The sequence below is a fragment of the Hyla sarda genome, chromosome 5, assembly GCF_029499605.1.
Source record: "Hyla sarda isolate aHylSar1 chromosome 5, aHylSar1.hap1, whole genome shotgun sequence".
NCBI classification, from domain to species: Eukaryota; Metazoa; Chordata; class Amphibia; order Anura; family Hylidae; genus Hyla; species Hyla sarda.
In genome coordinates, this window is record NC_079193.1 from 72,381,418 (window position 1) to 72,404,199 (window position 22,782).

The 22,782-nt window shown below is 41.5% G+C and overlaps 1 protein-coding gene across 2 annotated transcripts in view; it reads left to right on the forward strand.

Moving 5' to 3' along the window:
- LOC130273230 (xin actin-binding repeat-containing protein 1-like) overlaps positions 1 to 22,782 on the forward strand; it is a 192,070-nt gene that overhangs the window by 150,232 nt on the left and 19,056 nt on the right. The window contains exon 1 of one of the 2 annotated variants that reach the window (XM_056519660.1): positions 15,428 to 15,482. The exons of the other annotated variant lie outside the window; for it this stretch is intronic. The gene's annotated coding sequence lies outside the window, so the exon portion shown is untranslated. Of the gene's footprint in view, positions 1 to 15,427; positions 15,483 to 22,782 lie in introns of those variants that run through there. 2 annotated transcript variants of the gene reach the window in all.

A 22,782-nucleotide genomic window follows, 5' to 3' on the forward strand; every position in this document is an offset into this window, starting at 1 on the left:
CTAAGTGGGAATCTTATGTTGAAACTATGAATCACACCCCTGTGTGTATGAATATATTTAAATAGCTAGAGTTGCCACTGCCAGCAACCTTTCCAAGCAGGTACTCACTGACTGACTGTTTATAAACGGCGCTGCGGCACAGCAGGGTTAAGAAGCAAGCTCAGGAGCTGAGCTCACATCATGCCTGCACCGTCCCGGCTGCTATCAGCAGCCAGGACCCGTGGCTAATGTCAGACATCGTCATTCAGGCCGATGTCTGGCATTAACTCTTTAGACGCAGCAATCAACTTTGCATCGTGGCGATCAGCGTGGCGTCTAAAATGTAAAAAAAAAAAAAAAAAGCTTTCCGGCAGCTCAGTCTGGCTGATCAGGTTTACCATGGTAAAAAGTTAATAAATGTGATTTAACCCTTTCCCTAATAAAAGTGTGATGTCCCGGTACTGTATTGCATACCGTACCTAGTGTAGAGGTCCCCAAATTCAGAGTAACTACGCTCAGGTAGGATCCCTCAGGTGGGACAGCCCCTAGTCGCCCCTCCTCTACTCTAATTCTATAATGTTTATACCTGTATATATTTAGTAATAGTGTATATCTAATATTATGTATAGTACTTACCTTGGTTAGCGTCGCAGGACCTTCGGTAATGTGACCATGTTAATATCCTCTATGGTATGTTGGAGAACCTTTGGAGGTCCTTGGGTCACATGTTACCCATAATCCGTTGTAATGGTGATTGACATCAGTATGGGACCAATTAGCTTTAGTCCAGCCCCTGCCCATATAAGGGAGCTGTAGCCAATTATCGCTCTCTTGGGTTGCTGCTCTCGTGGATGCCGGACTAGCAGGATGGATCTGCGCAACTTGCAAAGACACGCTAGGCCTGAAAACCTGCAGGCCTCAGCTGAACTAAAACCGTGAGTTCTAAACTACCCCCGCTAAAGCTAGGGTGACTACTGGACCGCAAATAAATCCCCTAAATCCAGTGGAACAGTGCATAATACCTTAAAGTCTCTAAATTGCTAAAGTCCCAACCTTTGTCAATCTCCAAGAAAGCAGTTGTGTGTATAGAGACTGTTCCGGTTATGAAGCTTGCATAAAACCTTCAGTAAAAGTTACACCTGTTTCAGAAAACTCTCCGGTTGTGGACATTCCATTATTATCTACCTCCCTACCGCTCTTGGGAAGGGTGGCGATAGGACAAGCATTACTGAGGAGCCCCCACCCTGGCGTAACGAATAGCAAGGGTTAAAAAGCATCCTTTAGTCGCCGCACAGCTATACTCCCCATACCTTACTCCCCCCAGGCTATCACAAAAGTTAGAATTTCCCCCCTTTTCAGATAAAAAAAAAAATTGTAAACAAAAATAAATATAAACATATGTGGTATCACCGCATGTGTATATGTCCGAACTATAAAAATATAATGTTAATTAAATCGCACGGTAAATGGCGTACTCTTAAAAAAAATTCAAAAATTGCGTATTTTGGTCACTTTGTATACCATAAATTTTTTTTATAAAAACCGATCAAAGAGTCCCATCAAAACAAAAATTGTACTAATAAAAACTTCAGACAATGGCGCAAAAAATGAGCCCTCATACTGCCCCATATACAGAAAAAGAAAAAAGTTATAGGGATCAGAAAATGATAATTTTACACATACTAATTTTGATGCATGTACTTATATATTTTAAGTAGTAAAATAAAATAAAACCTATATAAATTAGGAATCCTTGCAACCATATGGACCTACAGAATAAACATATGGTGTCATTTTTACCAAAAAGTGCACTGCATAAATGCACCGCATTTACAAAATGGCATTATTTTCCAATTTTGCCCCACAAATATTTTTTTTCTGGTTTTGCCGTAAATTTTGTGGTGAAATGATTGCGGTCATTACAAAGTACAATTGGTAGCGCAAAAAATAAGCCCTCAAATGGGTCTGTAGGTGCAAAATTGAAAGTGTTATGATTTTTAGAAGGTGAGGTGAAAAATATGAAAGTGGAAAAACCTGTGGTCCTTAAAGGGGTATTCCAGGCCAAAACTTTTTTTTATATATCAACTGGCTCCGGAAAGTTAAACAGATTTGTAAATTGCTTCTATTAAAAAATCTTAATCCTTCCAATAGTTATTAGCTTCTGAAGTTGAGTTGTTGTTTTCTGTCTAACTGCTTTCTGGTGATTCACGTCCTGGGAGCTATGCAGTTCCTATGGGGATATTCTCCCATCATGCACAGCTCCTGTGACATGACATCATCATTGAGCAGTTAGACAGAAAACTTCAGAAGCTAATAACTATTGGAAGGATTAAGATTTTTTAATAGAAGTAATTTACAAATCTGTTTAACTTTCCGGAGCCAGTTGATATATAAAAATGTTTTTGCCTGGAATACCCCTTTAAGGTGTTAATTATACTTTGTGCAAATAATTTTGGTCTTTGCACATAAACAATAACTTGTTTAAGGAGTGTGCAGAATAGCAAATGCAGGGTGCCCCATGGGTTTAACTAAAGTGCTCTATGTGGCAGGAGACCTGTAGGCTACTAGGCTTTGAGACCTTCTATAACCCCTATACTTACGCTACTGCAAAGCTACTCCAAAACTAACTTCCTTTATTGAGAAGAAACTCTGTTCTGGAGTTGAGTTCTGCTTCCCTCTGCTGGCAGCATTCAGTAATGCTAGTAAAAAGATTCTATACTGTCAGGACATTTGGGTACATTAGGGTAAAGACACAGTGAGCAGCAGGACAAGGCACCATAACTCTTTTAATGGTGTCATAGGTGTCCTTAAAGGGGTACTCCGGGGGAGTTTTCAAATCAACTGGTTCTAGAAAATTAAACAGGTTTATAAATTACATAAATAAATAAGTCCCATTCACCTCTAGACTAATACCAGAATAAACTGATACATGATGCTTGTGTATAATTGTAATAGTAATAATTAGAACTGTGCTTCAAGTTTATGATGAAAACAAAATTGTATTTATTCATATAAAACAACCGCTATGATATGTCATATAATACAGTGGTCCCTCAACATACGATGGTAATTCGTTCAAAACGACCCATCGTTTGTCGAATCCATCGTATGTTGAGGGATCCGTGCAATGTAAAGTATAGGAAGCTGTACTCACCTGTCCCCGCCGCTCCGCACCAGGTCCTCACCGCTCTCGATCCTGTCCCAGGGGCTCCCGATGCTGTCCCGCTGCTCCGGCTCCACTTCGCGATCCTCCACCTCGTATGTCGATTTTATCATATGTCGGGGCCATCGTAGGTCGGGGGGTTACTGTATAACAATATATCTGACAATACCTCCTTACACAGGGCCCTTGTGTGGAGGGAAAATGTTATACAATAACCTTAAAAATTATATAAAATGTTACAATACCGCAAAGAGTCTTAGATCCAATAATCCAGCAGAGATAAATTGCGGTTAAGAAGATTATGCATGTGTTATCCAAGTCCGCATTTAAATATATTTATGCAGCATATATTTACCGGCTTACATAAATAGATGTGCCAAGCTTTTTTTGCTGTCCGTCCTGTAGAGGCTGGTATGCGCTGGCATGCGCACCGGCGACTGGTCTGTTAGCCGTAGACCTAGCAATGCGGCCGGTCACGGAGATAGATGTTGGAACTCCGGCGGTGGAAACAAGCCTCGTGGAGGAATTCTCAGCGTGTGACGTCAGCTCTGCAGCACTCGATGTCAGCCCCGTAGATGGTGTTGGTACAAGCGGTAGTAGCCAAATGCAGGCGGCTGGATTGATGTTAGTAGGATCAGTGGTAGCCAAATGCAGGCGGCTGGATTGATGTTAGTAGGAGCAGTGGTAGCCAAATGCTGGTGGCTGGATTGATGTTAGTAGGATCAGTGGTAGCCAAATGCAGGCGGCTGGAATGATGTTAGTAGGATCAGTGGTAGCCAAATGCAGGCGGCTGGAATGATGTTAGTAGGATCAGTGGTAGCCAAATGCAGGCGGCTGGAATGATGTTAGTAGGATCAGTGGTAGCCAAATGCAGGCGGCTGGAATGATGTTAGTAGGATCAGTGGTAGCCAAATGCAGGCGGCTGGATTGATGTTAGTAGGATCAGTGGTAGCCAAATGCTGGTGGCTGGATTGATGTTAGAAGGAGCAGTGGTAGCCAAATGCTGGTGGCTGGATTGATGTTAGTAGGATCAGTGGTAGCCACATGCTGGTGGCTGCATTGATAGTAAGAATTCTGCTATACTGCAGCAATGATGCAATGGTTTCTCTTGTAGCGGTATTGTAGCGGTAAAAAACTCTAGACGCGTTTCAGGGTACTGAATATATTGACCCTTTCCTCAGTAGAGATGTAGAGATTCCTCTCTACTGAGGAAATGGTCAATAAATTCAGTACCCTGAAACGCGTCTAGAGTTTTTTACCGCTACAATACCGTTACAAGAGAAACCATTGCATCATTGCTGCAGTATAGCAGAATTCTTACCATCAATCCAGCCGCCTGCATTTGGCTACCACTGATCCTACTAACATCAATCCAGCCGACTAAATTTTTGTGAGCTGCACTCCCACATATATTGTTTCTATTTCAGGTTTATAAATTAACTCTTTAAAAAAATCTAAATCCTTCCAGTACTTATCAGCTGCTGTATACTAAAGAGGAAGTTGTATAGTAATTTTCTGTCTGACCCCAGTGCTCTCTGCTGACATCTCTGTCCATGTCAGGAAGGAGCAAATACCCATAGGAAACCTCTCCTGCTCCAGACAGTTCCCGACATGGACAGAGGTGTCAGCAGAGAGCACTGTGGTCAGACTAAAAAGAACTTTGCAACTTCCTCTGTAGTATACAGCAGCTGGTAAGTACTGGAAGGATTAAGATTTTTTAATAGAAGTAATTTACAAATCTGTTTAACTTTCTGGCACCAGTTGATTTGGGAAAAAGAAAAAAAAACTTTTCACTGAAGTACCCCTTTAAACTGTCCCTCACTAGTGTCCTGCTTGCAGTGTAGTGCTTACAGTTTTAGCAATACAGTGGTCCCTCAAGTTACAATATTAAGTGGTTTCAGGATGACCAATGTATTTAGAAACCATTGCATGCTGAGACCAGAACTCTATGGAAACATTATAAGAAAGACATGAGGAGTGAGTCGAAACGGTGCAAATTTTTTTGCACATTCAGATAAAATACATTTTTGAACCTTTTTCATAAATTTTTGAGTGCTGCAACATCTTTGGTTGTTTCTATGGAAACATTGTAATTGGTTCTGATGCCCATCAGTAGATGACTGATACAGATAAAGCGAGTCCATACATATATTAGTATGAAAGATCAGCTGGGAGCTGTAAATCACTGTCTGTGTAGAGAAGAGGAGCTTCTTCAGGGTTATGTACAGTGCACGCAGTGTCCCAAAAAAGTAGAATGGGCTCTCACCTGATGTCCAAAGGAGCAGCTAATCCTGGAACAGGTAAAGAGTAGTAGAGAACATTTAGTACCGTCCTTACTGTACTCTAGGGGGCGGTAGTCAGTGCATGCACTTAAAGGACATGTCCGGTGCTCACTTTTCTTATTTTATCCGTTCCGGGCTGAAAAATAAAAGAAAACAAATGTTCTCTTACCTGCCTAGGCTCCCCCGATGCTTCAGTACAGGTGTTCGGTCCCCGGGCTGTATTCTTCTTACTTCCTGTTAGCCCGGCACGTCACACGGAGCTTCAGCCTATCACCGTCCGCAGTGATGTCCCGCCTCGGCCAGTGATAGGCTGAAGCTCCGTGTGACGTGCCGGGCTAACAGGAAGTAAGAAGAATACAGCCCGGGGACCGAACACCTGTACCGGAGCACCGGGGGAGCGTAGGCAGGCAAGAAAAAGCTTATTTTCTTTGTTTTGCAGCCCGGAACGGATACAATAAGAAAAGTGAGCACCGGACATGTCCTTTAAGTAATACAGGTGTTTTATCAGTGACATGCCCATTCTAATTGGTCAGATCTTCCAGCCAGTGACACGTTTCGCAGATCTGGACCGTCCGTAGGATAGTATGTGGAGCTTGGTTTCATGTTAAAGTGGCCCAGAAAAGACCATCATATGATGGAAATATTGTAACCTGAGGCCATTGTAAGTTGAGGAATCCGTGTACAATGACCCCCCCCGACCTACGATGGCCCCGACATACGATCATTTCAACATACGACAGCCTCTCAGAGGTCATCGCATGTTGAAGGCAGCATCAACATACGATGCTTTTGTATGTCAGGGCCGTCGCATAAACGGCTATCCGGCAGCGCAGACTGCTTCAGCTGCCACTGGATAGCCATTTACGGTGCACCGTGTGGTCCGCTGACGATGACTTACCTGTCCTCGGGGGTCCGGAGCGTATTCCTCTGGATCCCCTGCATCGCCGGCGCTTTCCTTCGTCGTCATCACTAGTGTTGCTCGCGAATATTCGCAATGCGAATTTTATTCGTGAATATCGCATATTCGTGAATTTGCGAATATTCGCAAATATAGCACTATATATTCGTAATTACGAATATTCTGTATTTTTTTTTTCACAGTACATCACAGTGATCATCCCTCTCTGCTTCCAGCTTGTGTGGTATAAAGAAGGCTCTAATACTACTGTGTGAGACTGGCGCGTGCAAATTTTCGCATATACGAAAATTTGCATATGCAAATTTTCGTATATGCTAATTTTTGCTTATGCTAATTTTTTATATGCTAATTTTTGCATATGTTAATTTTCGCATATACGAAAATAAAACGAGAATATTACGAATATGCGAATTTAGCGAATATATGACGAATATTCGTCCATATATTCGTGAATATTCGCGAATTCGAATATGGCCTATGCCGCTCAACACTAGTCATCACATCGCCGCGCACGCCGTCCCGTCATCCAATAGCGTAGCAATGTGATGGCGGCGACAGAGAGCGACGTTCCCAGGCAGCAGAGACCTTCCCGGAGCATCAGGGACACCACGGGGACGCGGTTACAGCGATGGAGGGCGACATCCAGGGCAGCAGTGACGGTCCGGAGCAGCGGCGGCGACACGTGAGTATAACCTCCTATACCAGTGGTCTTCAACCTGCGGACCTCCAGATGTTGAAAAACTACAACTCCCAGCATGCCCGGACAGCCAATGGCTGTCCGGGCATGCTGGGAGTTGTAGTTTTGCAACATCTGGAGGTCCGCAGGTTGTAGACCACTGTCCTATACTTTACATTGCAATGATCCCTCAACATACGATGGTTTCAACAAACGATGGTCCATTTGGAATGGATTACCATCGTATGTTGAGGGACCACTGTATAGGCTCTATTCATGAATCTTTGTCTTTTGTTTGTTTGTTTTCTTTATAGAACCTCTCAGTGGTTTTCTCCTTTTTTATGTTTAAAACTTTTTATACATCCCATACAAATGAAAAACATAGATCATTAAAGTGCAGTTTTTTTAACCCATGTATAGAAGTAAGAATGATCCAGGAGAGCCCCTGAGAGCCCCTCAGCCGATCACTTTATTATCTGCACATACTTTGACATTAAACTTCTTTTTTTCCCATTGACTGGGGCCGTAAAGGTTTGAGTAAACCGACTGTGATCGAGATGTTACGTTATAAAACGTGTTCAATGGGTCCATACTTTTTATCGGCTCTGTACATGCAAACTGGGAAATCATTAAGTCATTAATAAGCAACAGAAGAAAGTGGAAAAAGAATCAGGGACAGACATTAGCGATACAACGGCCAGATCTCTTCCTGCCAATAATGCTCTTAAAATTCCTTATTGTATCCCTTAATCTGTTCTCAAGAATTATTTGCTAGTGCTAATCCATACACAGGAATTATTTCCTAGTGCTAAAACTACTCAAGTGAGGCTTCCCTAGTGAAAGTGTATTAAAGGGTTGTCAGTTTCTAATTATTAGCTGATATATGCCATAGAGCAGTGTTTCCCAACCAGTGTGCCGCCAGCTGTTGCATAACTACAACTCCCAGCAACAGCTGGAGGCACACCGCTTGGAAAACACTGCCATAGAGAGAACAAAAGTTGCCACATTTACTAATGCCATGTAATATTAAATTAACTTTCTCTAAGGCAGTGTTTTCCAAGCAGGGTGCCTCCAGCTGTTGCAAAACTACAACTTTCAGCATACCCTGACAGCTAAAGGCTGTAGTTGTTATAAACTTACCTTGCACAGATAAAGAGACACCTTTTTTTTTTTTACTCTGGTGGTCAGTGGGGTTCCTGGATGTCCTGACGATGGCCCTGCATGTCTGCCCAGTTAATGAGTAGGTATGAGGCTGAGGAATCAGCTGTGACACCAGAACTCATGCCCCCCAGAGGCAGGATATATAAACTGCCCTGTGTATCAATCCGATATCCTTCACTAGCATTCCTGACCTTTGTGTTCCCTCTGTACCTGACCTGACATTTTGTAACCTGACCTTTGCTTGTGACCCTGCCTTTGCCTTCTGATTTTGTGCTAGCCTCCTGGCTTGATGCTGGCTTGTCCTGTTATTGTTTTTTACCATGTTTTCTCTCTCTGTCTTGCTTTCGATTAACCCTTTGTCTGATGACTTAGTACCTATTTTGCCCGTATGTTGCTGACCTGGCCCGCTAACTTCCCTGACTCCCCGTACATTATCGAATGTAGGAACTGTCGCCCAGTCGGGGTCAGGCGCTAAAGACAGATGGTCCAAGTAGGTAGGGACAGTGGTTTGGGTGAGATTCAGACATGACTGCTGGGAGTATGCATAATGAATATTAACTCTGATACTGAAAATTTACGCAGGTAGCTAAGGACAGGATTCCATGTCCCAAAAAAATGAAGGCACTTGTCTGGTGCTACCCTGAACAGGATGAAGAAGCTTCAAGGCTGCTAAACATTCTTAAAGCTTTATAGCTATCTTAACAAGACATGTTTCAGGGCTTGATCACCTTCTTGAGGTAAAACACAGATAAGCAGAAAACATTGCAACAGAAACATTTAACCTCTTTCTGCCCAGCACCATAAATGTATGGTGCAGGTGGGTAATAAGGCGAACCACTGACATACAGCCAAAACCCTGTTTCAACAGCCGAGATCAGTGATAACAATAAAAAGCATAATTAATATTGTTCCATCTATAATAACACGTAATATAATTGCTTTTGTCTATCCTGCACTGCGAACACCATTACAAAAACAAAGTAACAATGCCAGCATTGATGTTTTTGGTCATCAGAACACCTGAAATGCACCAATAAAAACTGCAGCTTGCCCTACAAAAAACGAACCATGATAAAGCTTTGTAAACAGAAAAATTAGGTACTCCGCAGTATAGTGAGGTACTCAGGTATAGTGATTTATTGTGTAAAAGAAGTAAAACATAAAAAAAAAAGCTTGTTCTTGAGAGGAAGGCAGGAGACCAGCCACCCAGAGATGCTATGGTCAACATCTATACATGTGTGACACCATCGAAAAGACATCATGGTCAGATCCAGGTGCAACAAAAAAAGATACAAAACTCATTTGGTTTCTTAATACTTTTGTTTATAAAGGGTGCAATTACCCCTTAAAGGGTTACGCCAGTGGGAAAAAAAATTTTGTATCAACTGCTGACAGAAATTTATACAGATATGTAAATTAATAAATAAAATAAAAATCTTAGTCCTTCCAGTATTTATCAGCTGCTGTATGCTCCAGAGAAAGTTGTGTAGTTCTTTCTAGTCTGGCCACAGTGCTCTCTCCTGTCACCTCTGTCCATGTCAGGAACTGTCTGGTGCAGAAGATGTTGGCTATGGATATTTGCTCCTGTTCTTTACAGTTCCTGACATGGACAGAGTTGGCAGCAGGGTTAATTTAAAAATATTTTTTTCCTCTGGAGTACCCCACCTCTTAAGATTGATGAATAGTTAATTTCTCTGTCCATAGAGCTACCTGAGAACTTATTTCTGATGGAAAAGTTGTTCTTATTCTGATTTACTCCAGCCATGTTATTGTTGAGTCCCAATCAGCCACCTCTGTCCAAAGACGGTCTTATGGGTCACAACAAGGAAGTTACCCTGGAGCAAAGTATCAACCTAATTGCCTAGAATGTATAGAAAAAGGTGTCCTTAGGCCAGAACTATTGACTTCTGCTTCTCACGTCGACTCAGGAGCTGCTCGTCAGCACAACCCTGACCTACGCTCCAATACCTCCATGTCTACCACGGATTTCATCTTGACCAGAGAAGATCTGCCTCCTAGTATGCTTTTCCAGTATTAATCAATTATCAGGAATGTATATTTGACTTAAATAGTAAAGAAAGAGGAAGAAGATGGTGAAATCCAGTGTTTGGATTAATCGGGTCCTTACAGGCCTATAATTGGATATTGTTAAAGTGTAAGGGTATTCATACTATAGGTAACCTACACTACAGTCTCTTACATTAAAGGCTGGTGTTATGCCCCTTTTGCTCTTTTGTTGTATATGTTTTTTTCCTGTGTTTTTGTCTGTTACCACTGTAGCACCATAGACGGGAGAGGGTTTTATAATGTTAGTGTATGGCTGAAGCCAGAAGGCAGACATAGGTCCATTGTGTTATGGATAGTAAACACTAGGCCAGAGGCATGAAGTGTTGCCAAAACTGCCTGACAAAGGTGGAGAGACGTGACTTCAGATAGAGAGCATGGCATAGCAAGACAACAGCTGTAAGGGTCTATTCACATGGCAGAATTTCCGCTTGCGGAATTCCACCTCAAATTAAAGCCCATGGGATTCCGCATCCCCATTCACACTTCTGAATTTCCGCTTGTGGAATTCCGCAAGCGGAAATTGTGCATAGACCCTAAGAGTAGTGGGCTGGCATGAAGGTGTTTTGGAGACCCCAGTGAATAGAATTCAATAATGTAGGCCAGAGTCTATGAAGGTGTGTTTTTCTGCCCCACAAAGTCCATGCACCTGCCCTGCATTTTGGATAGGAACCGGCAAATCATTGCTCTTAGTGGTGACACCATCACAAAGTGTTTTCTACCTTTTAAAGTTAAAGTAACTGACAAGCTTTTGTGCCTCTCTGTGGGAAGGAGAGGATTTCTGTTTTACTATGAAAAGTATCTGTGACATTCCAGCAGAATGGAATTCCCTTATAGGTGGACCAATCCTCTGCCCTAAATGCAAACATTATTTAGACTGGAACACTCCAAATTTGTTCTTTTCGATCAGATTTCTTCCCTCCTTGATGGTCACAATAGCATATAGCATAGCATGCTGCACTATTTTATCCAATTAAAATAAAAAATTGCCATATTGTAATATAAAAAATTGTAATACAGAATGTAGGGTTCACGCATAATACTAAGTATTATGAAGGGGATTTTTTTAGTTCTGTTAGAAATAATTTGCTAATATACAAATAAAGTGTTCTAACATTTTAATAATTTACTATTACATAAATATTGAATCTTAAAAAATGGGCCAGTCACCCAACTTCACCACTTTTCGGTGTCTTCTAGATTCTTATATTATGTTCCGGGCATAAGAAATTTAGATGAGTGACTTCATTTACAAGGTGTCTGGCAGTGACTCAGCCCAAGGTCTATGACTGACAGCTATCTCTATATTGTGACGTTTCACCCTCATATAGTTACAGCACAGTAATGGTTGACTCAAATGAATAGAGTCTCGCTTGCCATTCCCTAAAAATAGACCCTAGATTCATAGTCCCAACATAGCAAAGGTTCCCAGATAAAAACAGCTGCCACTTGCTCCAGCCAGACTCAAAGGGACACAGGTCCTGCCTAGGACACACAGAAACTGAGAAACCCTACTTGGGGACATTCTACGATCTGGATCGACTCTTTTTCTTGTAAGTTAATGAAATATATCTTAATACATTGAATGTAATATTTCTATGATTAAGTTTATAAACACTGTAATACTTCAGTCTATGTTCAGTTTGTTAATTCTGAATTGAGAACCAATTAGATATTATGAATGAAATGTTGCTGTTTGGCTGATTTTAGTTTTCTCTTTATAATATACTGTTTATTATTTAATGATATTTGATCATTTCTCAATTTTGATATAATATTTCTATGATTAAGTTTATAAACACTGTAATACTTCAGTCTATGTTCAGTTTGTTAATTTTGAATTGAGAACCAATTAGATACTATGAATAAAATGTTGCTGTTTAGCTGATTTTAGTTTTCTCTTTATAATATACTGTTTATTATTTATTGATATTTGATCATTTCTCAATTTTGATATAATATTTCTATGATTAAGTTTATAAACACTGTAACACTTCAGTCTATGTTCAGTTTGTTAATTTTGAATTGAGAACCAATTAGATACTATGAATGAAATGTTGCTGTTTGGCTGATTTTAGTTTTCTCTTTAGGCCTAATATACTGTTGATAATTTAATTATATCTGATCATTTCTCAATTTTGATATAATATTTCTATGATTAAGTTTATAAACACTGTAACACTTCAGTCTATGTTCAGTTTGTTAATTCTGAATTGAAAACCATTTAGATACAATGGATGAAATGTTGCTGTTTGGCTGATTTTAGTTTTCTCTTTATAATATACTGTTTATTATTTAATGATATTTGATCATTTCTCAATTTTGATATCTAAAGAAAACATTATAAGTCTGAACAGCTTAATGGAAAATAGGATGACTGGATTTATACATCGCAAGGGAGTTTATTCATCGTTTTTGTTTCTATCTATTTCATTGTTGTCATCTACATTTTATTCTGTTTTCATTGTTTGAGTTGAATCGAGAATTTTAGTTATTATTGCTAGAGTGGCATTTTTCACGCCGTGCCGTGCAAAAAGTATGCTGCATTTTGAAAAATATGTGATATGCTCTAAACCAGTGGTCTTCATCCTGCGGGCCTCCAGATGTTGCAAAACTACAACTCCCAGCATGCCCGGACAGCCGTTGGCTGTCTGGGCATGCCGGGAGTTGTAGTTTTGCAACATCTGGAGGTCCGCAGGTTGAAGACCACTGCTCTAAACCATTGCTTTCAAACCAGTGTGCCTCCAGCTGTTGTAAATCTACAACTTGTCGCTTTGCAACAGCTGGAGGCACATTGGCTGGGAAACATTGCTCTAAACCTCTGCAAAAAGGAGCAAAAAAAAAACTGCAGTACAGTGTAAGTTTCCCTATTTTCAATATACAAAAATGGATGAAATTGACACCATCTATAGTAATATCGCTCTTGGGAAGGGTGGCGGTAGGACAAGTGTTACTGAGGAGCCCTCACCCTGGCGTCACGAATAGCAAGGATTAACAAGCACCCTTTAATTACTGCACAGCTACCCTCCCCATACTCTACATCCCCCAGGCTATCACAACTATAACTCAAGCAGATCATTTAATGATACTGGCTCTAGTAATATGCAATGTAAATGAGAACAGAGGAAGCACTCACGGTTAGGAAGTAATTTCAAGTGGTGTCTTTATTCTTTAGAAGTCGGTGCGGTGCAGACACTCCATAACGCGGGACACCAGGAGTCCGCGGACAGACCAGGTGAACAACTGTTTTAGCGCCGAACAGGCAGCGCTACTTCTGACCAAGCCAGAAGTAGCGCTGCCTTTTCGGCGCAAAAACAGCTGTTCACCTGGTCTGTCCGCGGACTCCTGGCATCCCGCGTTATGGAGTGTCTGCACCGCACCGACTTCTAAAGAATAAAGACACCACTTGAAATTACTTCCTAACTGTGAGTGCTTCCTCTGTTCTCATTTACATTGCATGGCATGAACTGTTCTTTCTAAGGCCCCGTTCACACTACGGAATCTCCGCTCGCTGAATTCCGCGAGCGGAGATTCCGCCTGGCGGCCGCCACCGGTCGATTTTCGGCACTAGGGCTGCGGGGCACTGAGCTGTCACCATTGACGGCTATGCAGTGCTCGCGGAATCCGCGCAAAGAATGAACATGTTCTTTCTTTGCGTGGGACAATTTCAGCGGCGGAATTGTCTGCCGCGGAAATTCCGCAGTGTGAACAGGTCTCGCGGAGACCCATTCACACTAATGTTAAGTTCACACTGCGGAATTCAGCTCGCGGAGTTCCGCTCGTGGAATTCCGCGAGAATTCCGTAGTGTGAACATAGCCTAAGGGGTTGAGCACGGGAAGTTTTGTAATAGTGGTCCCAGTCCTGAGTTCTGCTGCTGTTGTTAATATGCGCACTGGAGAAGTTACATTGTTTTCTATGGTAGTGCCGGCCTCTGTTTCTTCCATCACTCTATTGAATGGATCCTGAAGTATGCTTGTTTATGGATTGTGTATGGAAAGAGGATTGAAAGCTAAAGATGCATACAAGATATATGTATGGATTCACTCATGTATGTTTTTGTTAGTTATAGAATGACAACATATTCCATATACACTATTTATGTGTATGTATACATTGGACACCTGGGGCCATGTATACATTGGACCCTGGGGCCCACAATATAATTTTCATATCTTAGGCATAAACATGTGTTGGATTCAACATTGAAGGACAACTAGGACAGTCAATGTATTGGGCTGTAGAATAATGTGATGGATCACTGTTCAGAGACAGCAAGATATAGGCAGCCCAGTGCTTATAATGTATGGGATATACAGGCCTATCCACGGAACTAGTATGGAAGAATGGATAGAAGCTGAAGCTAGATAAATGTGAGCTAGATAGATAGATAGATAGATAGATAGATAGATAATAGATAGATATGAGATATAAAGATAGATAGAAGATAGATAGATGATAGATAGATACATAATAGATAGATAGATACATAATATATAGATAGATAGATAGATAGATACATAATATATAGGTAGATAGATATGAGATAGATAGATAGATGATAGATAGATGATAGATAGATACATAATATATAGATAGATAGATAGATAGATACATAATATATAGGTAGATAGATATGAGATAGATAGATAGATGATAGATAGGTACATAATATATAGATAGATAGATAGATATAAGATAGATAGATACATAATATATAGATAGATAGATAGATAGATAGATAGATAGATATGAGATAGATAGATAGATAGATAGATAGATAGATAGATAATATATAGATAGATAGATGATAGATATATAATAGATAGATATGAGATAGACAGATAGATGATAGATAGATACATACATACATAATAGATAGACAGATAGATAGATAGATAGATAGATAATATATAGATAGATATGAGATAGACAGATAGATAGATAGATAGATACATACATAATGGATAGATAGATATGAGATAGATAAATAGATAATAGATAGATAGATACTAAATGGATGTACAAATGAAGTGACCTTTAGTCTACAGCACATCACATATTTGCAGAACATATATTTGTGTTTTCCTTTTTGCAGCCCAACCTATATCTATCTTCTGTTAAGCTCCACTAAGCCCTCTCCTATACCTCATCATACTTCAGGCCTTGTTCCTCCCCTGGGGATGTATTTCGGGACATCTCTAGCTATTCTCTATTTCACACCAGGAGTCTGGGGAGAGGTAATAATCTGAGTGGGCAGGGGTGGTGTAAATAATACAGCACTATCTACCATGATATAAAGCAACATGCCTGAGATGTTTCCATGAAGAAGAGGAGATCTGCTAGGGACAGCTGCCTGCTGGGAGAAGGGTCTCCTTCCTGGTGCCCAGGGACAGCTGCACAGGACCCCACCACAATACTCTTCTTAGAATACTTCACCACATTCCTGGGTCAGACATAATTCCTCAAAGACCAAAATACAACATAGTTGGATCTATTTTGCTGCAATCAGACCTAGACACCAGTTGTTATGGGGAGGAGAGCAATGCTTCTGGTTCTTAGGTGCTTCTATATAACCTACCAAGTATTCTGCTGAACTTCTATGATTTATAAAATAATCTCTAACATCATGAAGGTTTACAAAATGAGACACAAAGGTTGACTGGCTAACATGACGAACAACATTAAAGGGATACTCCGGTGGAAAACATTTTTTTTTTTTTTTTAAATCAACTGGTTAAACAGATTTGTAAATTACTTCTATTAAAAAATCTTAATCCTTCCAGTACTTATTAGCTGCTGAGTACTGCAAAGGAAATTCTTTTCTTTTTGGAACACAATGCTCTCTGCTGACATCTCTGTCCATTTTAGGAACTGACCAGAGCAGCATATGTTTGCTATGGGGACTTTCTCTTAAAATGGACAGAGGTGTCAGCAGAGAGCACTGTGCTCGTGATGTCAGCAGAGAGCTCTGTGTTCCAAAAAGAAAAGAATTTCCTCTGTAGTATTCAGCAGCTAATAAACACTGGAAGGATTAAAGGGGTACTCCGGCACTTAGACATCTTATCCCCTATCCAAAGGATATGGGATAAGATGGCTGATCGCTTGGGTCCCGCCGCTGGGGACCCCCGTGATCTTGCATGCCACACCCCGTTAAAATCGGTCCCCGAAGCGTGTTTGCTCCGGGTCTGATTACTGTCGATCACGCGGGCCGAAGCAATGTGATGTCACGGCTCCACCTCCGTGTGACATCACGCTCCGCCCCCTCAATGCAAGCCTATGGGAGGGGGCGTTTCCAGAATCAGTTACAGGTGGGTGCTGCTTGCTATATTGCGGGGGTCCCCAGCGGCAGGACCACGAAGATCTGACATTTACTTTGGATAGGGGATAGGATGTCTAGGGGTGGAGTACCCCTTTAACTCGACAGTGTTTGATCTACATTATTTGTTACATCTCTAGCAGACATCAGAATTACACAAGTAACTGCACAATAGATACTGTACCCATGAGTTTGGACCTGCCGTCAATGGCTGACACACATAAAGTCAAACAGATTAGACAGACACACTGGCTTCTCATCCGGCTATTATGAGTGCCTAGCCATCTATGAGAATTCCACAAGACAGGGCACATCAGAGGCGCCAGAGATTACCAGCCCATTGTCAGAGCAGATATTTTCATTCAGTGTAAGGGACGATGCTCCCAGCCTGTAGCCATCTATTCCACAGACCAAATGTTGTCATTCTATCACTGCTGGCTCCAACAGTCATTCAGGTTTTTTTTATAATTCCATCCAAAATTATCACATTTGACGTATGTAACACTTCAGATATCATGTATGCACATGCCTGTTTTCCTGTGCATTATACAACACCCTACATAAAAGGAACCATGGATGTAATGCCAGCCCCTGGTGACTGCGCTGTTTGTTGAGAGTTGTTGGCAAGCACTTAGATAGCATTCCTGAGGTGGGCTGACATTTTTATAGGGGCCTGCCTACAGTTCCCCTCACGGCCTGAATATGCTTCAAAATATTATAATACCCTTACTAGTCATTTGTTAAAAATATGCATATAACATACGCTAAAGAAATGAGTAGATACACCGCCCAATCCTCCCCTTCCACTTAAAGGGAACCAAGTATCAGATTTTACCATATATAACTATGGCAATGCATTATATATGTTAACATCTTCATCCTCACCATTCCCAGAGGACGTTCCTTCCCACAGGGATGGTGAGGATATGAAGTTAGTAAGGCTTCCCACCAGCCCGGTAAGTAGTCCCCTGCTCGGGGAGCTATAATTCCCCAGTCTCGTGGGCTGCGCTGTAATCCCGCCCCCTCAGTGTGATTGACAGCCTGTGTCACCGCACTGATCCCTAAGCAGATGGAGCAGAGCGGTGACTCGGGCTGCCAATCGCGCAGAGAGGGCGTGATTACAGCGCAGCCGTTGGGACTAGGTAAGTACAGCTCCCCGCCCAGGGGAATACTTATGGGGCTGGCAGGGGAGCCTTGCTAACTTCATATCCTCACCAATTAGTGTTGAGCGGCATAGGCCATATTCGAATTCGCGAATATTCGCGAATATATGAACGAATATTCGTCATATATTCGCGAATATTCGCATATTCGTAATATTCGCGTTTTATTTTGCCACAAGCGAAAATTCGCGATTGCGAAAATTAACATATGCGAAAATTAGCATATACAAAATTAGCATAAGCGAAAGTTTGCATATGCGAAAATTAACATATGCAAACTTTCGCATATGCGAAAATTCGCACAGTAGTATTAGAGCCTTCTTTACACCACACAAGCTGGAAGCAGAGAGGGATGATCACTGTGATGTGTACTGTGAAAAAAAAATTAAAAAAAATATTCGTAATTACGGATATATAGTGCTATATTCGCGAATTCGCGAATATGCGATATTCGCGAATAAAGGATGGTGAGGATGGTGAGGATGAAGGATGGTGAGGATGAAGGTTTTACCATATATAACGCATGGCACTTGTTATATATGGTAAAATCTGATGCTTGGTTCCCTTTAAAGAATACCTTACCTGTCATTTTAGATGACTTTTCAGGATAAGCTGCCCTGTGTGTACATGAGGAGAAGCACTATTTCTGGCCATTATGTAAATTGTACAGTGATCCCCCGACTTACAATGGCCCGACCTATGATAATTTCAACATACGATGGCCTCTCAGATGCCATCGCATGTTGAAGGCTGCATCAATATACAATGCTTTTGTATGTCGGGGCCATCGCATAAACGGCTATTCAGCAGCACAGACTGCTTCAGCTGCTGTTTAATGTGCCCTTTGTGGTCCGGCGAGTGTCACTCACCTGTCCCTGACATTCCGGACCATCCTCTTCAGGCTCCGCTGCATGGCTGTCACTCTCCTTCGTCATCACGTCGCCACGCACGCCGTCCAATAGGAGCGGTGTGCGCAGCGACGTGTTGACGGGGATGGAGAGCAACTTTCCTGGCCAGCGGTGACGGTCTGGATGTTATGGGATGTTAAGGAATCATCTGGCTTAAAACTTCTGTACATCCCTGCGTTACAACCCATTGGCCTCAATTTAGGGGGAGGGGGGTGATATAGCAAGATAAGCATCTCTCGCACCGGTCTAAATAATTCTCTTGCCAGTGCACAGGCATGGTGGATGTATGTAGAGGTGAACGTCATGCACCCTCACTGAAATCTACACCAGCTCCGAGCTGGCATAGATTCCAACTACAGGTCGCCATAAGCCCCTTTAGTGAGTAAAGCAGAAAAGGGCAAAAAGTCACCAAATTTTGCTGAAACCGTCTACCAACGTGTGATCTAAATATACTTTGGAGTGGGTTAAAAGGGATTCTCCAGGATTCGAAAAACCATTGTTTTCTTTCAAAAACAGTGGGATACCTGTCCTGAGGTTGTGAAATATTACAACTTGGCTCATTTCACTTTAAAGGGGTTCTCCGGTGCTTAAACATCTTATCCCCTATCCAAAGGATAGGGGATAAGATGCCTGATCGTGGGAGTCCCGCCGTTGGGGACCCCGGGATCATGCACGCGGCACCCCATTTGTAATCAGTCCCCGGAGCGTGTTCGCTCCGGGTCTGATTATGGGCGACTGCAGGGAGGGCAGAGCGTGACGTCACATGCCGGTGCAGGCATAACGTCACGCTCCGCCCCGCAATGCAAGCCTACGGGAGGGGGCGTGATAGCTATCACACCCCCTCCTGTAGGATTGCATTGAGCGGCGGAGCGTGACGTCACACGGGGGCGCAGGCGTGACGTCACACGCCACCTGCCCTGTGGTCGCCGGTAATCAGTCCCGGCGACTGATTACAAACGGGGTGCCGCGTGCATGATCCCGGGGTCCCCAACGGCGGGACTCTTATCCGCGATCAGGCATCTTATCCCCTATCCTTTGGATAGGGGATAAGATGTTTAAGCACCGGAGAACCCCTTTAAAGGGGTTATCCAGTAAAATATATATATATATATATATATATATATATATATATATATATCTGTTTAACTTTCTGGAGCCAGAGAGCGCTGTTGCCGGACAGAAAAAAACAACTCAACTTCAGTAGCTGATAATTATTGGAAGGATTAAGATTTTGTAATAGAAGTAATTTATAAATCTATGCAATAAATAAAGCACGTACGTGCACTCACCGCTCGGCGGAGACAGTTCAGTGTGGGAGTCCGGTTCACGGAAAGCTGGGTCTCAGCATCGGCGCAGGTAGATGGGCGCTCGGAGGCCTCTGGAGGCCGGAAGAAGCACGCATTCACGTGTGAAACAGCCGGTGTAACCTCCGAGCGCCCATCTACCTGCGCCGATGCTGAGACTCCCACACCGTCCTGTCTCCACCTAGCGGTGAGTGCATGTACGTGCTTTCTTTATTGCATATATTGATACTTCATACATTTCATATGTGCACCCCGCAGGAGACGTTGTTATAGGCCACGGATACTACACTGTATCTCTACTACAGGTGAAGTAACCCTTTTGTGTGCCCTCTCCTTTTCCTGCCTTTCCACGTTTATAATTTATAAATCTGTTTAACTTTCTGGAGCCAGTTGATATAGATATATATATCTATATATAAAAAAAAGTTTTTCCTGGATAACCCCTTTAATTGAATTAAATTGCAATACCACACACAAACTGAGGACAAGTGTGATGCTTTTTCTGGAAAAACAGTCGCTATTTTTGTGTAGTCCTGAATACCCCTTCAATATCCACGTGATTTCCATTCTCTGTCATCTTATCCATCATCCTTACAGCACAAGCAGTTTTTAGATTGGTGGGGGGTCAGTTTGCTGGGCCTTGCACTGGTTACGCCAGTGTTTCCCAACCAGGGTGCCTCCAGGTGTTGCAAAACTACAACTCACAGCATGCCCGGACAGCCTTCGGCTGTCCGGGCATGCTGGGAGTTGTAGTTTTGTAGCACCCTGAGGCTCCCTGGTTGGTTACGAAAACAATGGCCCCCATCCATCCTTTATCAAGATGACCATGGTGAGCGTGCACGCTGCTAGTTCACACTCGGTGTGAAGGAATAATAACAAGGAGCTGTCAGGGCTGCATTGTGTACAGTCACTGAGATGGGGATTACATGAGATGATTGGAGACGGGTTCTAGTTGCCCAGTCTGGATGGGCTGGTGCTGAGTTAGCAGTCTGCTCTATAGACATGGGCAGGGCACAGCACACAGTGTTCCTAGTCTCTCTACAAAAACACAAGAATATGATGGGTCTGAACAGGTAGGTGTCTTTCATGTGAATATTTAAGATTGCGCTGTACATTGGGGGGGGGGGGGGCTAAAAGAAAAAACTCTCATCATGGGACAGTATATCATTGTCCCACTTGGCAAATAACAATACCTTGTACTTGGTTCTTAGTGTATTCGGCTAAAGAACAACTCCAAACGTGTTCATATACACTAAACGAGTGATTACTGAATGATAGGAATAATATATATATATATATATATATATATATATATATATATATATATATATGTATATTTGCTGTTCATTGTACCTGTGGTCGAGGTTGGAGCCGGCTGAGCACCTGCACTGATATACTATAGCTTGAAGCCTTGTCACGGTGCTCCTTTATCATTATATTATCTATATATATATACATATACACTGTGGGGGACATGTATCAAAGATTTTACCCCTGTTTTGTGTGTATTTTTTTGCGCAAAATTTTGCGCAAGCCCTTTTTTTGCGCAATTTTTTTGCGCACGTTTTGGTAGAGGATGTCCCCAAGATGTGGCTGAATCAGGGTACCTTGGAGTGACATCTATAGTACGCATGGATTTATTAACTGAGTACTTTTTTATTACACCAAAAATGTTGCCGCAAGAGCTGTTTTTTTGCGCAAATATAAGCCATCTTCGACTTAACGTAGCAAGATGCTCTAAATCATCGATTCTATTTTCCAAAGAGTGGATTGAGGAGATTACTATATTTACCCGCAATTTATGAAGCTCATTGTGCTTGATTGATAAATTTAGTGCTTCTGCACATAATTTAGAATTCGGGAAAAGGGGTAAATTGCTTCTACCATACACAAATAATGATACATGTCCCCCTATATATATATATATATATATATATATATATATATATATACACTTTAAACAATTATTTTTCTATATCTTATTTAAAGATGCTATTACTGAAAATACTGTACTGATGATGATAGTTTTTATAGCAGGTCGGAGTTTTTTACTTGACAACTTATTGCAATATCGCAACACGTCATTTGTCTACTTACTGTAGAACTGCAGCTAACTCACCGCATCTTCACTCAAACATACTGTATCTCTTTGTACGAATAATACAACTTCAAGGAAAGAAGGAAAAAAGAATATTTTAATATTTAGGGAAATATTTTACTTATGTGGTTAGGTTTTTTAGACTGACATCTATCTATCTTGCGATCTATCTATCTATCATTATTATTTTATTTTATTTATCTGTCTCTAATATATACCTGCCTGTTTATAGTATTCTGCAATGGAATTTTATTTTAGTAAGATTTGGGCTAATTCAACTGTCTTATTTCATGTATCATTGTATATAAAGACAGATAGTAAAAATTGTTGTTATATGCCGTTCAGTAGTCTTGCGTTTATTGTAATATTTCACATACAGAAATAAGTTCCTCTTGCAGCATGTGGTATAACAGAAACTTAAAGGGGTATTCCAGGAAAAATCGCCGGCTCCAGAGAGTTAAACAGATTTGTAAATGATTTCTATTAAAAAAATCTTAATCCTTTCAATAATTATCAGCTGCTGAAGTTGAGTTGTTGTTTTCTGTCTGGCAACAGTGCTCTCTGCTGACATCTCTGCTTGTCTCGGGAACTGCACAGAGTAGAAGAGGTTTGCTATGGGGATTTGCTTCTAAACTGGGCGGTTCCCGAGACAGGTGTCATTAGAGAGCACTTAGACAGAAAAGAACAACTCAACTTCAGCAACTCATAAGTAATGAAAGGATTAAGATTTTTTTTTATAGAAGTAATT